General features: G+C 38.8%; 1 pseudogene; it reads left to right on the top strand.

Annotated features, from left to right (window-relative positions):
* The first annotated feature begins 2,076 nt into the window (after nt 1-2,076).
* Nucleotides 2,077-12,669, top strand: LOC143616182 (uncharacterized; annotated as a pseudogene).
* The last annotated feature ends 3,229 nt before the right edge of the window (nt 12,670-15,898 follow it).

The raw sequence follows: 15,898 nt of genomic DNA, 5'->3' as shown, positions 1-15,898 counted from the left end.
AGTTGAAGTGGGTGATGAAGTCTAATAAAGATTCATCCTCCTCTCTAACGCAGTTGAGGATCGTCCACTGTTCTTCAGTATATTTCCTCTGTTGGCTGAAGTGCTGGCTGAACTTGTTCTGAAAGTCCGCCCAGTCATATATGTGGTAGACCGGGTAAACGATCGAACCATGCCCTGGCCGCTCCAACCAGAGTCATCTGGAACATATAACACCACGTGGGTTCCGTCCAGTTACTGACGGTTGCCCCCGCAATGAATCTGTTCAAGTGGTCGTCTGGGTCGGATAGACCATCATAAGTGCCAATGTTGGACATTTGTTTGGCACTTCTCGGGGCGATTGCTTCCGCAATATCCCTTGCGAACTTTGACTTTCCTGCATTTGTAGCAGTTGGCCTAAAGGTTTTGGAGAAGTCACGCGGGTTTCTCTCCGCATTCGTTGGTTTAAAAGCTTCCCCAAAATTCCTTTTCGGCCGGAAGTCCGTTTCCTTACGCTTCCCTTTCGCCTTATGGCGAGGGTTTGCGTCGGTATCGGATTCTTCTCTCTCCTCGTCTGAGTACTCGCACTCGCTGTTCATATTGAGCTGTTGGCGAGTACTGCCGAATTCGTCAGCCTGTTGAACTGAACGCAAGCGTTCATCCAATTCAGCTTGGAACTCTCTTTGACGTGCTTCGGCCCACGCCTTCACTTGATCTAGTGTTTGGCGAGGGGCCCTCGTTCGTTTTTCCAACTGGGCATCAGTGGACCCCAGTGGAATATTTACTGCACTTGCCCCGGCTTGGGTAGTCGGGGTAGTGTTCGTAAGATTTGTATAACCGCCGGTGTTCCCCACAGTTGCTGGGGTTGTGGTTACCGGGGTTTCTTGGTCGGTTACTGGCCTTGGGACCGGAGTAACGTTAACCATTTCTTCAGAAATTTTGAAAAAACTAAATTAGTTCTAGCTTTTATGCACGGATGGCGCCAATGAAGAAACACTAAGTGAACCCACGGGCAGATTATAGATAATCTGGGGGTTAAGTAATGTTTCCCACGAGGATGAGGTCCAGCAGAGAAGGTTGTTCTTCAGGGGACCTGCAAAACAGACACCGTAAGCTCGTCACTGAGAAGGGGGGGGGTTCCTCCTTGTGACCACCCTCCGGCGTGAGAATCAGACTAGATTGCTTTGAATATAAGTGTATATTAAGAGATTGCTAGATAAGATTGAGATATCAGATGATGTCCTTACCATTCCAAGGTGTTGGAGTATTTATAGCCGAAGGTAGGTTTCCTAGAAGGTACAGCCGGCTGAATAGTATTCCTGTTCTACCAACAGTGGACTACGCACAGGCCATGCTGGTTGGTGGATAGGCTACGGCCAACAGGCTGTATACTGTTCCTTTACTGCCGGCTACGCACTGTTCCACCAACTGTAGGCTGCGCACGTCCCATCGTAAGGGTTGGTGAGTAGGCAGCGGCTAATAGTGACAAACAGTACTAGAGGGTGCTCCTCCTCGTATTGTTGTCGGTGAGCTGTCACCCTGTGATTGGTTCATGGGCTGCTCTGGTCAAATTGTCTGTTCCGCCCATACCTTAGTGGGTATAGTACGAAAGACCTTCCAGAAGCATACGGACTGGCTCATTTAGGCGGGAGTATTCCCGCCTTGCTCATTCCTTCATGTGACTACTGAAGTAGCGAATGCCTTGTGCGTGTAGCCTTGCTGTTATTGCGGGTAGCCTTCCCTGATGGCTTGTATCCGCAGCTGCGGGAACAGGCGGGGTACTTCGCCATTGGGAGGCTTTCCCTGCGGGTACAGCTGGCGTACTGCGCATAAGGTTCTCTGAGCATGGTGGGCCCTGCTGGAGCAGTTGGTTATTGCGCAGACGTCCCTATTCAAGGTGAGTCTTGCGGGTCCAACTGGGCTCTGCTGGGACCTACCTCTTCAAAAGTTAACTTAGTTAAGTGATGATATGAGAATAGTTTGTATGACTAAATGGATTGCGTTGAATTAGGTTTGTGACAATGTTTGTAGAATCATCGAAGTTGTAACTCCAGGTCAACTAGTGGCATTGGTTGGTCCAAGTCTCCAACTAACAAATTGGATATTTGAATCATGCATTAACTCTTCATCCTTTCAGTGTCCATCCATCAACCATGAGGATTAATTCTAGTTTCATCTTTGCTTTTACTCTAATTCTCTTGTTGTCACCCACTGTTCATCCTTTTGGATCATATCCCACAACAAATCTTTCCACCACATGGACCAACAACGACTCGTATGGCCAACCCATGCTCTTAAGAGGAACCAATGTAGCTCAATTCGCTTGTGGCTTCTTCTGTGTAGCCTTTTGCGACTTCAATGAAGAAAACCGTGCTACTTACATCTTTGCCGTATTTGTTTCTGGAACCAACGAATTTAGCTGGAAGTCTGAAGTCGTTTGGTCAGGCAATGGAGATCATCTGGTCAGGGATAATGCGATTTTAAATTTCACTCAAGACGGAGACTTGATACGAAAGGATGGTGATGGAAGCATAGTCTGGACCACCGACACTGCAGGAAAATCGGTTGCTGGCATGAACTTAACAGATACCGGAAATCTGGTGTTATTCGATCACCAAAACTTGGTGGTTTGGTAATCTTTTGATTACCCAACAGACTGTTTGTTACCTGGCCAAAAGATGTCTCAAGGTCAAAAACTCAAATCTAGTGTTTTGTTAACCAATTCATCAGGTCAGGAAGGTATGTATTCTCTTCAAGTCACGGATAAAGGTGTGTTTGCTTATGTTGAATCAAACCCACCTCAAGCCTATTACAATATGTTTGACTATGCATATGTCAATGATGCAAATAAAGGAAGAAGAAACATTATGTTCTTGAATGAGAGTTTGTCATTCTTCATAGATTCTTACGAGCAAAGTGATCCTGTTGATGTGATTTCCATACAACGAGCATTATCAATTCAGTATATGAAACTTATGCCCGATGGGCATTTAATGTGTTTGAATGGAAATCTCAAGGGTGGACGGTGGTAGCCGATCTTCTTGAAAATACTTACGTAGGAGAATGTGGTTATCCTTTGGTTTGCGGAAGGAATGGCATTTGCTCGACTAGTCAACAATGTATTTGTCCCCTAAAAGAATACTTCAGACCAGTGAACGATGGCCAACCCAATCAGGGATGCTCTCAAATTACACAACTCTCATGTAGTTCTACACAAGATCAACAATTTATCAAACTCGAGAACACCAAATACTTCACCTCTATTGCTGACATGGAAGGGTGGATGTGGAGACTTGCAAACAAGCATGTCTAAACAATTGCTCATGCAAAGCGGCTTTTTTTCAGTATTCTTCAAATGCTTGAAGCGGAGAATGTTATTTACCTTCAGAGCTATTTACAATGAAGACCGTAGATCAACGTTATTTTAATGCTTCAACTTTCATAAAAGTCCAAAATGTTAGATCACATCATGTTGCAATAGTTATAGGCTCTACGATTGGAAGTTTTGTGCTTATGCTTGCTGTGGCCATAGGGTTTATTACGTACGTAGTCCACAAGCGAAAAAGGGATGCCGAGATAGAGGAAGAGTATTTAGATCAATTTCCAGGTATGCCGACTCGTTTTTCTTATGAAGAACTGAAAACCACCACAGAGAACTTTAGTAAAAAGCTTGGTGAAGGAGGATTTGGATCAGTTTTCGAAGGGAGTCTAAAAGACACCTCGAAAATTGCGGTGAAACGACTTGAAGGCCTTTCACACATTAAAAAATCATTCCTAGCTGAGGTTCAATCTATTGGCAGCATTCACCATGTGAATCTGGTTAGACTTCGAGGGTTTTGTACATGGAATTCACAAAGATGTATCGTGTATGATTTCATGAGTAACGGGTCCTTAGACAGGTGGATCTACCATGGAAATCAAGAACAGATACTTGGATGGGAATAAAGAAAGAAAATCATACTTGACATAGCGAAAGGTTTAGCATATCTTCATGAAGACTGTAGGCAGAAAATCATCCACCTCGACATTAAACCTCAAAACATACTCTTAGATGACTATTTTAACGCCAAGGTATCTGACTTCGGGTTATCTAAGCTCATAGATAGAAATCAAACCCAAGTGATGACTACAATGAGAGGAACCCCTGGGTATTTGGCTCCAGAATGGTTGAGCTCAGTTATCACTGAAAAGGTTGATGTGTATAGCTTTGGAATAGTTTTGTTAGAGATCTTGTGTGGAAGAAAGAATTTTGACCGATCTCTGCCAGAAGAAAGTTGGCACTTACTCCGTGTTTTCCAAAAATGTTGGGAGCAAGAAACATTGTTAGACACGGTTAAAGATATGCAAATAAATGGTATAGAAGTTGTGGAGATGAAGAAGATGGCTTCATGGTGTTTACAGAGGAATTATACCCGAAGGCCTTCAATGTCATCGGTGGTTAAGGTGTTAGAAGGAGGAATGGACATTGAATCAAACCTAGATTATAACTTCACGGGTCCAAGACTACAAAGAAACAACAACCAGGAAAAAGATTTAACACCATTATTGGCTTCTGTTCTATCTGGTCCAAGGTGAATAAGTAGGTTTAAAGGTTCCTGTGAAACATTTTTATGCTTCTGCATTTTGTTTCAAGCTAAAGTTGGTCTTCATTGACTTTTTTCGATCTAAATTGAATTTATGTTTGTTTTATACTAATTTTGTTGTGAGTACCGACTAAATAGTTGTAATAACTTTAAATTATTATGGTTTTAGCTGCTTATGCTTGTAGTTATTAAATATATACTATGTCATTGTTCTGCATTCTGGTTCTACATGTCTTAAACAAAAGTTACTAATAACAAAAAGGTACACATAGCCATGGTCCAATATTATTCAAGAAAATAACCGAAATCGGACTCTCAGCAAACAGAGAACAACAAATGAATTAGGTTCGGACTCCAGCACGGGGACACGTCATAACGGTCCCAGTCTCTCAACGGGTGGGTTGGCGGGAGGATTTTGGACCAAGTCATGAAGTAGTGAATGATGGGCCAATTTAAAATAACTGTTTTTGTCCCACGTTTTAAAGATTAATGATTTGTTAATTTAAAACAAATATTGTTCTAAACACTCTGAAAGGCTAACTTACATCCCACTTGATGAACTTCTATAATTAAATAACAATTATGATAATAATAATAATAATAATAATAATAATAATAATAATATTCGGAAATATATTGAAGCTAAAAGCTAAATATTATACATGAAAATTCTTATCAATTATTTATGTATATAACGACCATATATAAAACGTTTGCATACTTTAAGTTTTATGATTACTATTGTGGGTTACAACTTGGATAATTTATCATGGATAAGCTGTAAACTAGCCGGAAATATACTTTCGGAAAATATGTTAAGTATGCATGGTCGTCTCCAAAAATTTATATGCCTCGGTCGAGCCGAAATAAAAAGGCCCGTAGACTCTAACGAGTAACAAAATATTATAAGCAAAAAAAAATTTAAGTCTTATGTAAATGGATTTTTTGTTTGGTTTAAACAATTAAATTTTTAAATGGGCTTACATGGTTATGATTTAGGTTGTGTAAAAACTCAATGTATAAAATTAAACTTAGAAATGTCTCAAGTGAGACTAAAACTTGCAACCTTTTAATTGGAAGTCATACCACTTTACCTACCACTAGACCAATACAATTAAAGTAAAACATTAAATATACATTTATATTTTTCATAGAAATAATATAAAAAAAATTTGTGCCCCCGAAAATTAAGTGTTCCAACCGGTCATCCACATCGCCCTATGCCCGAGCCACCCTATGTTTTATCACGCTATGTAAGAATTTGATAAAACTTATATCGCTCGTTAAAATTGTGAGAGACTTGCTTTTGTCATTGTTATTTTAGGAGGATGTTACCTTGTTTTTATTTCCCGACACAATAAAACCACTTTTCGGTGATATGATATTGGTTGATGACATCATGTTCCACTTTCATCACAAGATCGGTCAACTTTCTTCAGACAGAGATCGGTCAAAATTCTTTCTTCCGCACAAGATCTCTAACAGAACTATTCCAAAGCTATACGCATCAACCTTTTCAGTGATAACTGAGCTCAACCATTCTATGAGCTTAGATAACCCGAAATCAGATACTTTGGCATTGAAATTGTCATCTAGGAGGATGTTTGGAGGTTTAATGTCGAGGTTGGATGATTATCAACCAGATGAGAAAAGTCCCGTGTCGGGAGTCAACTCACTAGTTGTGTTGGTCTTCTTCCGGATGGGAATGAGTCAAACGTGTAGTCTAACACGTACTGATGCTAGGAACAACCACGGTAAGAATGGGTTGATGGAAATGACCATTTTACCCCTTGATGTAATCCAGAACCCAAGAATGAGAATATTGAGATGATTCTCAAGTTCCACGTTTTTCAAAAAAATTCTGCGAACCAGACGCTGATAGCTGCTCACACATAGACGAAGGTAGTCAGAACTTCTGATGACTCGTTTGAGGAACCAAAAACATTGGGCTAAACTGTCCAGGAGAGAATCTTGGGACGAAGCTCACGTCTACCATCCATTCCATCTAGAGGTGGCAAATGGGTTGGGTTGGGTCGAAACGGGTTAGGGTTGAAACGGGTTAGGGTCGAAAGGGGTTAGGATCGAAACGAGTCACTTATAAAAAGGGTTGTTTTGGTTCGAGTTGGAACGGGTTAGGGTCAACAGGTTCGGGTTAGAACGGGTCAAGGTTGGAACGTGTCAAAACGGGTTTGGGTCAAAACTCGTTTAAGTGATTTTTCATTTCGTTTCAACGCGTAACAGCTCGTTTAAGCGATTTTTCAGTTCGTTTCAGCGTGTAACAGCTCGTTTAAGCGATTTTTTAGTTCGTTTCAGCGCGTAACAGCTCGTTTAAGCGATTTTTCAGTTCGTTTCAGCGCGTAACAGCTCGTTTAAGCGATTTTTTAGTTCGTTTCAGCGCGCAACAGCTCGTTTAAGCGATTTTTCAGTTCGTTTCAGCGCGTAATAGCTCGTTTAGGCGATTTTTTAGTTCGTTTCATCGCGTAACAGCTCGTTTTAGCAATTTTTCAGTTCGTTTCATCACGTAACAGCTCGTTTAGGCGATTTTTCAGTTCGTTTCAGCGCGTAACAGCTCGTTTAAGCGATTTTTCAGTTCGTTTCAGCGCGTAACAGCTCGTTTAAACACTTTTACTCTTCGTTTCAGCTTGTAACAGCTCATTTGGGAGATTTTTCAGTTCGTTTCATCGCGTAACAGCTCGTTTAAGCAATTTTTCAGTTCGTTTCAGCGCGTAACAGCTCGTTTAAGCTCTTTTTCAGTTCGTTTCAGCTTGTAACAGCTCGTTTAGGCGATTTTTCAGTTTGGTCATCGCGTAACAGCTCGTTTAAGCGATTTTTCAGTTTTTTTCAGCGCGTAACAGCTCGTTTAAGCGCTTTTTCAGTTCGTTTCAGCTTGTAACAGCTCGTTTAGGCGATTTTTCAGTTCGTTTCAGCGCGTAACATCTCGTTTAAGCGATTTCTCAGTTCGTTTCAGCGCGTAACAGCTCGTTTAAGCGATTTTTCTGTTCGTTTCGGCGCGTAACAGCTCGTTTAAGCGATTTTTCTGTTCGTTTCAATCCGTAACAGCTCGTTTAGGTGATTTTTCAGTTCGTTTCATCGCGTGACAGCTTGTTTAGGCGATTTTTCAGTTCGTTTCAGCGCGTAACAGCTCTTTTACGCGATTTTTCAGCTCGTTTAAGCGATTTTTCCGTTCGTTTCATCGCGTAACAGCTCGTTTAAGCGATTTTTCAGTTCGTTTCAGCACGTAACAGCTCGTTTAAGCGATTTTTCAGTTCGTTTTAGCAATTTATAGCTTGATTAAGCGATTTTTCAGTTCGTTTCAGCACTTAACAGCTTGCTTAAGCGATTTTTCAGTTCGTTTCATTACTTAACAGCTTGTTTCAGCATGTTTTTGTTTCGTTTTTGTCGACTTTTCAGTTTCGGTTAATTTGTCGAATTTTTTTGAACGAGGACAACAGACGAAACGTTTTAGTTTTTTTACATTTTTTGTTTTTGTTTTATTTTTTGAGTTATGATTTTTTTATTAATTTTTTTTTTGATAGTTTCTATTAAGATCAAAGTTCCTCAAAAAAATTCAAAAAAAAAACAATAAAAAAATCATAACTCAAAATATAAACGAATAACGAAAAAAGTAAAAAAACTAAAATATTTTCGCCGTTATCCTCGTTCATCAAAAAAAAAAACTGACAAATTAACCGAAACCGAAATGTCGACGAAAACGAATCAGAAACCAAAATCGACCCGTCTAGCGCGAAAAATCGAAAGAAACCGAAACCCAACCCGTCCAGTGCTAAAACTCGTGTCGGCACAAAAGCTGATCCGAGCCGAAACCTAAACCGATATCGTTCCAATCTAAAACCCGTTTCAACCCGAACATGTCACTTTTCCTTAAGACACTAACCCACATCGACCCATGTAGTTAAATTTGTCAACCCATTTTGACCCAAAAATAAGAATGTGAAATTTCAAGTGACCCATTTTGACCCATTTAATTAAAACCTATGACCCAAATCAACCCATTTGAATTTTAAAACAACCCAAATTGACCCATTTGGAATGGTTTGGGTCAAGGTTGCCACCCCTAATTCCATCCATGCTTTTTGAAAACACCAAGAATGGTATAAATGGTATGAATTTATTGGCTTTTTGAAAACACCAACAAGCCAATAAGCATTTTTCAAACTCAATCCCAAACATGCTCTACGTCTCTTGATCTTCGGATCCAAGAGACCGCCGCTAATTGACTGCTGTCATGACCTTGCGTTCTTTTATATTTTCCTTTGTAGATCTTCGGATCTAATGTCTTGTTCTATGGATCCAAGGGACTTCCTCTTGTTAGCCTCAACATAGCGACAAACAACTACGGTCACCGGTTGTCTCCTTGCCTCTAGCCGATTGTGTTTATCATTACGAGAACCAAAAACCAATGAACTGCAACATTATAATTCCAACAAAATTTGTGATATTTTTATTAAAGATCTATGTCTCTACAAGAAAATAAAATGGACGGCAACATCAAGTACAATATGGATTTGTTGGCAAAAGTTTGGATTTTCAAGTCGATCGAAGCATGCTTATCTTAACTATTATTAGTTTTTATCTTTTTTTTTCAGTCTTAGAACGGGCTCATTAGGTAACTTAGGGTTTTGTTATGATGTCTATACATTGTAACTCATTCCTTCAATAATATTCAAGCCAATATTTTATTTAACAGACTTTAAGATCAATAACTAGTCGAATCTTCGAGTTTTTGTAAAGATAATAGAAACTATTTGTTACATGTTAAGAACCCTTAACTAAACATAATTTATCAATTAAAATAATACCAGTTTTCACATTTTTTAATCACCACATCTAGCAATAGGTCAAAGGGTGTGGTTTAGTGAAGAACCTTCACTGGTCATGTGGCACACCTTTTCTTTAATGACTTCATTAGAACACCACCCCCTTATTTGCATTTCAGTAGTGAAATGAGGGTAATGGCCATCGTTAGGCGCCTCATTTCAAAGGGGGAGGGGTAAGAACCAGCCACATTTTGATAATTTGTTTCTATATTTTCTTATAAATTATTTATTTTATTAAATAATGGAATGATGGAGAATAATCCATAGCTTTAGTTGAGGGGTGAGGTTGAATGATGGAAGAAAAGATGATGTGACGCAAATGTGACGAATGAGAGAGGATGACTCAGATAAACCATGCCCTTTAGCCTTATTTTATTTTAGTTGAATTTCAATTTATTTTGAGAAATATATTTTATCATCATTTATAATGAAAACTAACATTCATCAACCAATCATTATTATGATTATCAAAGTTGCGGTTCCCTATCTTCAAACAGTGGTTGGAATCCAGCCCAACAAGATGGCTTTACTGAGCCAACTGGAGTGTGGACTGTTGACTTAATTTATTGAAGGTAGTTCGAACAATGCATTCTTCTTTCTTATGACCCAACCGACTGTTTGTTACCCGGCCAAAAGTTGTATGAAGGTCAAAAACTGATATCTAGCGTTTCCTCCACCAATTTGTCAGAAGGTATGTATTCTCTTCAAGTCACGGATAAAGGTCTGTTTGGTTATATAGAATCAAATCCACCTCAAGCCTATTACAGTAAGTTGGGTTATGGCAATGGCACAAATAAAGAAAGAAGATACATTATGTTCTTCAATGGGAGTTTGTCACTATACTTTCGTTCCTCTGACCCAAGTGATCTTGATTTTATGATTGGCGAGGCATCATCAGGCGAATATATGAGACTGATGCCAGATGGGCATTTGAAAGTGTTTACGAGGGGTACAGAAGTAACAGATCTTACCGAAAGTTTGGTCGATGGAGATTGTACTTATCCTTTGGTTTGTGGAAGAAATTCAATTTGCACGACTAATCAACAATGTATCTGTCCCAAAACAGATTATTTTAGACCGGTGAACGATCAGCAACCCAACCAGGGTTGTTATGAGGTTAATCCACTCAAATGTGACTCTACACAACATCAACATTTTATCACACTTAAGAATGTCAGCTACTTCACCGCCGAAACCTCGACTGACCCTGACTTGAAGAGGGTGAATATGAATACTTGCAAACAAGCATGTCTAAACAATTGCTCATGTAAAGCAGCTTTTTTTCAGTATTATTCAAATGCTTCAAGTGGAGAATGTTTTTTACCTTCGGAGATATTTACAATGAAGACCGCAAATCCATACGTATTAATGCTTTAGCTTTCATAAAAGTCCAAAACGTAAGATCACATCAAGTTGCAAGAGTTGTAGGCTATACGGTTGGAAGTTTTGTGCTTGTGCTTGTTGTGGGCATAGGGTTTATAGTGTACATAGTCCACAAACGGAATAGGGATACTGAAACGGAGGAAGAGTATTTAGATCAAGTGCCAGGAATGCCGACTCGGTTTCCTTATGAAGAGTTAAGAATCGCCACCGAGAATTTTAGTAAAAAGCTTGGTGAAGGAGGATTTGGATCAGTTTTTGAAGGGACTCTCGGAGATGGTACCAAGATTGCAGTAAAATGCCTTGAAGGCCTTTCACACGTTAAGAAATCATTCCTAGCTGAGGTTCAATCCATTGGCAGCATTCACCATGTAAACCTGGTTAGACTTCATGGATTCTGTACACGGAAATCACAAAGATTTATAGTGTATGATTTCATGAGTAACGGGTCATTAGATAAGTGGATTTACCATGGAGTTCGGGAGCAAATACTTGAATGGGAATGCAGGAAGAAAATCATTCTTGATATATCAAAAGGTTTAGCATATCTCCATGAAGATTGTAGGCAAAAGATTGTGCATCTTGATATCAAACCACAAAACATACTTCTAGACATCGATTTCAATGCCAAAGTATCTGACTTTGGTTTATCTAAGCTCATTGACAAAACTCAAACCGAAGTGATGACTACCATAAAAGGAACACCAGGCTATATTGCTCCAGAATGGTGGAGCTCAATTATCACAGAAAAGGTGGATGTATACAGCTTTGGGATTGTTCTCCTAGAGATCCTATGTGGCAGAAAAAATTTCGATAGATCCCAACCAGAAGAAAGCTGGCACTTGCTCTTTGTCTTTCAGAAACGCTGGGAGCATGAAACATTGTTAGATATGGTTGACACACATAGTGAAGATATGCAGGCACATAGTACCGACGTGGTTGAGATGATGAAAGTGGCTGCATGGTGTTTACAAACAAATTTTAAAAGAAGGCCTTCAATGTCGGAGGTGGTTAAGGTGTTAGAAGGAGGAATGAATGTTGAATCAAACTTGGATTACAACTTCATAGATCCAAGAATTCAAGAAATAGCAGTTGAAGATGAGAAAAATTTCACACGATTGTCGCCATCTCTTCTCTCCGGGCCAAGATAAGTAGCCATGAATTTCTTGTGGGTGATTTCTATGTAGTTTGTTTAATGTTTTTTTTTTCTGTTCCTATAGCAGCTGAACTAATGTTGGTAATAAATAATTTTTATATAGTCGTTGATGGTACGCACTTCTTGTTCCCTGATACAGTCATGGTATAAGTTGCCCAGGTTTAATATTGTTTCTTATGTATGCTCCATGTAATCATTTGGTTATAATTATATATTGATGTTCAAATTAGTGGTTGTTATGGGTTGTGTTTTAATTTATTGTACATTGTTTTGTGGATTGCTGTGGTTTGTGGGAAGACTAGACGTGGTCAGCTCGCTCCCGTTCTTTTGTATGATGCTGAAGTTTTGTAAGTCTATCTGTCTTGGTATTTCAGCCTCTTGATTCCAATCAACCGAGTCATCAGAAGTTTTGACTACCTTTGTCTATATGTGAGCAGCTATCAGCATTTGGTTCGCGGAATTTTTTCGAAAAACTTGGAACTTGAGGATCATCTCAATATTCTCATTCTTGGGTGTTGGATTACAGCAAAGGGTAAAATGGTCATTTCTATCAACCCATTCTTACCGTGGTTGTTCCTAGCATCAGTACGTGTCAAATTACTCGTTTGACTCATTCCCATCTGGAAGAAGACCAACACAACTAGTGAGTTGACTCCTGACACGGGACATTTCTCATCTGGTTGATAATCATCCAACCTCGACATTAAACCTCAAAACATACTCTTAGATGACTATTTTAACGCCAAAGTATCTGATTTCGAGTTGTCTAAGCTCATAGATAGAAATCAAACCCAAGTCACAATGAGAGGAACCCGTGGGTATTTGGCTCCAGAATGGTTGAGCTCAGTTATTACTGAAAAGGTGGACGTGTATAGCTTTGGAATAGTTATGTTAGAGATCTTGTGCCAGAAGAAAGTTGGCACTTACTCCGTGCTTTCCAAAAATGTTGGGAGCAACAAACATTGTTAGACACGGTTAAAGATATGCAAATTCATGGTATAGAGGTTGTGGAGATGTGGAAGATGGCTTCATGGTGTTTACAGACGGATTATACCCGAAGGCCTTCAATGTCATCGGTGGTTAAGGTGTTAGAAGGAGGAATGGACATTGAATCAAACCTGGATTATAACTTCACGGGTCCAAGACTACAAAGAAACAACAACAAAGAAAAAGATTTAACACCATTGTTGGCTTCTGTTCTATCCGGGCCAAGGTGAGTAAGTAGGTTTAAAGGTACCTTTTAAACATTCTATGCTTCTGCATTTTGTTTCAAGCTAAAGTTGGTCTTCATTTTCTTTTTTCGATCTAAATTGCATTTATGTATGTTTTATATTAATTTTGTTGTGAGTACCGACTAAATAGTTGTAATAACTTTAATTTTTTATGGTTTTAGCTGCTTATGCTTGTAGTATATTAGATATATACTATGTCATTGTTCTGCATTCTGGTTCTACATGTCTTATAAAAGTTACTAATAATAAAAAAGGTACACATAGCCATGGTCCAATTTGGTTCGTATTACATAAGATTATTCAAGAAAAATAACAGAAATCGGACTCTCAGCAAACAGAGAACAACAGACGAATTAGGTTCGGACTCCAGCACGGGGACACGTCATAGCGGTCCCAGTCTCTCAACGGGTGGGTTGGCTGGAGGATTTTGGACCAGTCATGAAGTAGTGAATGATGGGCCATTTAAAATAACTGTTTTTGTCCCACGTTTTAAAGATTAATGATTTGTTAATTTAAAACAAATATTGTTCTAAACACTTTGAAAGGCTAACTTACATCCTACTTGATGAACTTCTATAATTAAATAACAATAATGATAATAATAATATTCGGAAATATATATTGAAGCTAAAAGCTAAATATTATACGGAGTACATGAAAACTCTTTATCAATTATTTATGTATATAACGATTAACGACCATGTATAAAAGATTGCATATTTTAAGTAATACTTGGTCGATACTCGATAAGATAAAATACAGCACACTACTTAAATTTTATGGTTACTATTGTGGGTTACAACTTGGATGATTTATCATGGATAAGTTGTAAACTAGCTGGAAATATACTTTTGGAAAATATGGATGATTTATCTGGTTTGTTTTACTTATGTAAGAATAATTGATAAAACTTATATCGCTCGTTAAAATTGTGAGACTTGCTTTTGTCATTCGATTTATTTTAGGAGGATGCATGTTACGTTGTTTTTATTTTCCGACACAATAAAAGTACTTTTCGGTGATATTTTCAGTGATGATATTGCTTGATGACATCATGTTCCACTTTAATAGGGTTAGAAACGGTAAGAAGAAAGAAAACTAGGAGATAGAGAAGATTTACTTAAATTTGGGATACCCTCCAGTAGGTTCGATTCATTCATTATATAAAACTAAATTTACAACTTGACCCCATAAGTAAAACAAACCAGAATACGTCCCTATAGAATGCAAGGTACTTAAAACTCAAATAAACAAAAAGCGACACGTATCAATACTCCACCCTTAAAAGATTCTTGACCCCAAGAATAATGAAAAAAAAAAGATAAATAATAATAATAAACTGCAGAATCCGTGTACTCTTTGGTTCGGCCCATTCCATGGTGGACGCCACTCAAATCTCCCGTTAGCATCTGGAGCAGTTTTATTGACATGCCAGGCCAGGGGTGGGGGGCACTTGTGTTCCATGGCTACAGCTTTAAAGACATAACAACCCTTGCTTTCAGACCGAGACCCCGTAACGCGAAAAATTAAAGCCATTTTCCCATAACATATTATAGTTGGTTTTCTTGATGTAGTGTTTTTGAGCGTTTCTACAAACTTTTTAGCCCTTATCTCTTGCAAAAAAACAGTTTCTGCATGTTAACTATTATTATTATACTTAAATTATGTTGAAACATCCAAATGATTTACAATTAAGTGGCAGGTAAGCGGGCAACAAGCTGCGTCGCAACCCCCTTTTGGATAGCAAACCCAATCCTACTAAAAACAAAGTTTCGATTTTATGGGCTGATACGTTACTATGCACAACTTTTTGAACCCTATTCAAAAGGTCCACGGAATCTGGAGCTAAGAAACCAAAAGTGTCAAAGGCAAAGGGGATAAACACGTGTTGATTCTCCAAACAAGCTCTCTCGTATTTAGCAACCTTCCCCGATGCCGCCTTCAATGCTGCCTGGCCTGCTACAAACCCATTGTCCCTAATCCCAACAAGAGGGGACACTCCTGTGAGGTCGACACAAGCGTGTTTCCCCCTACCCACCCAAAAACATCGGCCGGTCGTAATGTAGATCTTCCTTCTTGAGGATCCGTAAGAAAGTTTACGGGGCTTCTTTTTTAGCCGAAATTCCGGCTCGTTTCTGCATGAACTTTAAATTGTTGTGAACTTAACCTGAGAATAGACTGCCCTTGATGCAAACAATATGATGACTTGAAGAGGAAAAACCCAAAACTGCAAGTCATATTCTTTATTTTCGATCGATGCTCTCTAGTGTGCTTTTCCATTGATTTGTTGACCGAACGATCTTGGAATTTCCAGTGATGCTTGGTAAAATTAGCATATAAAATAATCTCTTTCTTGTGAGAAAGTGTATGCACAACATCTCCTTTATTTCTTTTGAGCAAATATGGATGTACTACCAAATACAACCTCACTACCACATGTACAAAGGTTGCATAATTCTGACTCGAGTATGAAAGACGTTTTGCTTTAAAAGTTATCACCCTTACAAGCTTACCACATTCCACTGCAATTTGAATATCTTTTCCATGCATATCATTTTGAACTGTAAACATTTTGAGTACATCCCTTGAAAATAGATAGGCACCAAATCTTGGCACACCGCATTCAACACCAAATCTTGGCACACCCACCCATATATATATATATATATATATATATATATATATATATATATATATAGGGGATGGATCATGCGAGAAGTGATATTACAACGA

The sequence above is a fragment of the Bidens hawaiensis genome, unplaced genomic scaffold, assembly GCF_021521415.1.
Source record: "Bidens hawaiensis isolate Kalapana, Puna unplaced genomic scaffold, B.hawaiensis_p1.1 tig00046147_1, whole genome shotgun sequence".
Lineage (NCBI taxonomy): Eukaryota > Viridiplantae > Streptophyta > Magnoliopsida > Asterales > Asteraceae > Bidens > Bidens hawaiensis.
This window is presented reverse-complemented; position numbering and strand designations above follow the sequence as displayed.